The following is a 3,557-nucleotide window of genomic DNA, read 5'->3' on the forward strand; positions in this document are numbered from 1 at the left end:
AAGGTGATCAGGTTGTCCCACGGGGGGCTCAGTCTTCATCCCCATTTTACAGATGAGGGAACTGAAGCACAGAGAATAATGATAATAATAATGATGGCATTTGTTAAGCGCTTACTATGTGCCAAGCACTGTTCTAAGCGCCGGGGAGGTTCCAAAGTGATCAGGTTGTCCCACAGGGGCCTCACAGTCTTCATCCCCATTTTACAGATGAAGTAACTGAAGCACAGAGAATAATAATAATAATAATGGTGGTATTTGTTAAGCACTTACTATGTGCAAAGCACTGTTCTAAGCGCCGGGGAGGTTACAAGGTGATCGGGTTGTCCCACGGGGGGCTCCCAGTCTTCATCCCCATTTTGCAGATGAGGGAACTGAAGCCCAGAGAAGTGAAGTGACTGGCCCAAAGCCACCCAGCTGACAATTGGCGGAGCCGGGATTTGAACCCGTGACCTCTGACTCCCAAGCCCGGGCTCTTTCCACTGAGCTACGTTAGAAGCCAGGTCCTCTCGTCTCCCGGGCCCCGGGCTCTCCCCTCCGGGCGCCAGTCACTACTACTAATAATGATGGCATTTGTGAAGCGCTTACTATGTGCCAAGCACTGTTCTAAGCGCCGGGGGGGTTACAGGGTGATCAGGTTGTTACCCGGGGGGCTCCCAGTCTTCATCCCCATTTTCCAGATGAGGGAACTGAGGCCCAGAGAAGTGAAGTGACTTGCCCAAAGCTGACAAGCGGCGGGGCTGGGATTTGAGCCAAAGCCCGGGCTCTTTCCACTGAGCCACGCTGCTTCTCTTAATAATAATAGCATTTATTAAGCGCTTACTATGTGCCAAGCACTGTTCGAAGCGCTGGGGAGGTTACAAGGTGATTGGGTTGTATCACGGGGGGGCTCAGTCTTCATCTCCATTTTACAGATGAGGTAACTGAGGCAAGGAGAAGTGAAGTGACTTGCCCCAAGTCACCCAGCTGATAAATGGTGGAACCGGGATTTGAACCCACGCTCTCTGACTCCAAAGCCCGGGCTCTTTCCACTGAGCCATGCTGCTTTGATAATAATAATGATGGCATTTATTAAGCGCTTACTATGTGCAAAGCACTGTTCTAAGCACTGGGGAGGTTACAAGGTGATCAGGTTGTCCCACGGGGGGCTCACAGTTTAAATCCCCATTTTCCAGATGAGGGAACTAAGGCACAGAGAATAATAATAATAATGGCATTTGTTAAGCGCTTACTATGTGCAAAGCACTGTTCTAAGCGCTGGGGAGGTTACAAGGTGATCAGGTTGTCCCCCGGGGGGCTTACAGTCTTCATCCCCATTTTCTAGATGAGGGAACTGAGGCACAGAGAATAATAATAATAATGGCATTTGTTAAGTGCTTACTATGTGCAAAGCACTGTTCTAAGCGCTGGGGAGGTTACAAGGTGATCAGGTTGTCCCACGGGGGGCTCACAGTCTTCATCCCCATTTTGCAGATGAGGTAACTGAGGCACAGAGAATAATAATAATAATAACAATAATAATAATGGCATTTGTTAAGCGCTTACTATGTGCAAAGCACTGTTCTAAGCGCTGGGGAGGTTACAAGGTGATCAGGTTGTCCTACAGAGGGCTCACAGTCTTAATCCCCATTTTACAGATGAGGTAACTGAGGCACAGAGAATAATAATAATAATGGCATTTGTTAAGCACTTACTATGTGCAAAGCACTGTTCTAAGCGCTGGGGAGGTTACAAGGTGATCAGGTTGTCCCAAAGGGGGCTCACAGTCTTCATCCCCATTTTACAGATGAGGTAACTGAGGCACAGAGAATAATAATAATAATAATAATAATAATGGCATTTGTTAAGCGCTTACTATGTGCAAAGCACTGTTCTAAGCGCTGGGGAGGTTATAAGGTGATCGGGTTGTCCCACAGGGGGCTCAGTCTTAATCCCCATTTTCCAGATGAGGGAACTGAGGCCCAGAGAAGTGCAGTGACTTGCCCCAAGTCACCCAGCTGACAACCGGCGGAGGCAGGATTTGAACCCACGGCCTCTGACTCCAAAGCCCGGGCTCTTTCCGCTGAGCCGCGAAGTGAGGTGACTCGCCCCAAGTCACCCAGCTGACAATTGGCAGAGGTGGGACTTGAACCCATGACCTCTGACTCCAAAACCCGGGCTCTTTCCACCGAGCCACGCGACCGCCGGCGCTCGGCACCGTGCGGGGCCCATTAGCGAGCGCTTAGCAAATAACCTCGTTATTATTATCAACCGCTGAGCGTCTGACACGACACCCGCCCCGTCGCCCCACTTCCGCTCCCGACTACCATCGGGACGCCCCCCAAAGTTGGGAGAAGGGGGTCCGCTCCGGTTTGGGAAGAGGAGGCGGCGCGGATCTCCGGAAAACACGGAAATCTCTCCTCTTTGGCCATCTCACCCGCCTTGTCCCTCCCTCCTCTCCGGAACCGAGCGCTCAGTCCAGCGCTCGGCACGCAGTAAGCGCTCAATAAATACGAATAAACGAACGAGAACCCCAGCCTCCCTCTAAGCATCCGACATCATCATCATCAATCGTATTTATTGAGCGCTTACTGTGTGCAGAGCGCTGGACTAAGCGCTTGGGAAGTCCAAGTCGGAGTCTTCTGAAAATATTAGGAGTTCGAGTCCTGACCTCTTTTCCGCTTTTATCCGCACGGTGCTGTACTAACCGACAGATCCCTCCCCCTCTTCAAATCAATCAATCAATCGTATTTATTGAGCGCTTACTGTGTGCAGAGCGCTGGACTAAGCGCTTGGGAAGTCCAAGTCGGAGTCTTCTGAAAATATCATCTTAGGAGTTCGAGTCCTGACCTCTTTTCCGCTTTTATCCGCACGGTGCTGTACTAACCGACAGATCCCTCCCCCTCTTCAAATCAATCAATCCGTCGTATTTATTGAGCGCTTACTGTGTGCAGAGCGCTGGACTAAGCGCTTGGGAAGTCCAAGTCGGAGTCTTCTGAAAATATCATCTTAGGAGTTCGAGTCCTGACCTCTTTTCCGCTTTTATCCGCACGGTGCTGTACTAACCGACAGATCCCTCCCCCTCTTCAAATCAATCAATCAGTCGTATTTATGGAGCGCTTACTGTGTGCTGAGCGCTGTACTAAGCGCTTGGGAAGTACAAGTCGGAGTCTTCTGAAAATATTATCTTGGGAGTTCGAGTCCTGACCTCTTTTCCGCTTTTATCCGCACGGTGCTCGGCACGCGGTAAGCGCTCAATAAGTCACAGCCGACTGATCGGCATCTTCAAATTCAACTGCTTTCCCTGCTTGGAATTAATTTTAATCTCCGTTTCCTCCTCTAGCTTGAAAGCTCCTTGTCTGCTTCGTGGTTGCCAACTTGGACTTCCCAAGCGCTTAGTACAGTGCTCTGCACACAGTGAGCGCTCAATAAATACGATTGATTGATTGATTGATTACTCGGACGCTCAGTACGGCGCTCTGCCCCTGCCTAATGACTAATAACAGCAATAAATAATAAACAATAGAGTGATTGGTGACGAACAGGGGGGAGGTCAGGAGCTGAGGAGACCGGGGAGACGG

Source organism: Tachyglossus aculeatus, unplaced genomic scaffold (assembly GCF_015852505.1).
Source record: "Tachyglossus aculeatus isolate mTacAcu1 unplaced genomic scaffold, mTacAcu1.pri scaffold_1_arrow_ctg1, whole genome shotgun sequence".
In the NCBI taxonomy this organism is placed as follows: domain Eukaryota; kingdom Metazoa; phylum Chordata; class Mammalia; order Monotremata; family Tachyglossidae; genus Tachyglossus; species Tachyglossus aculeatus.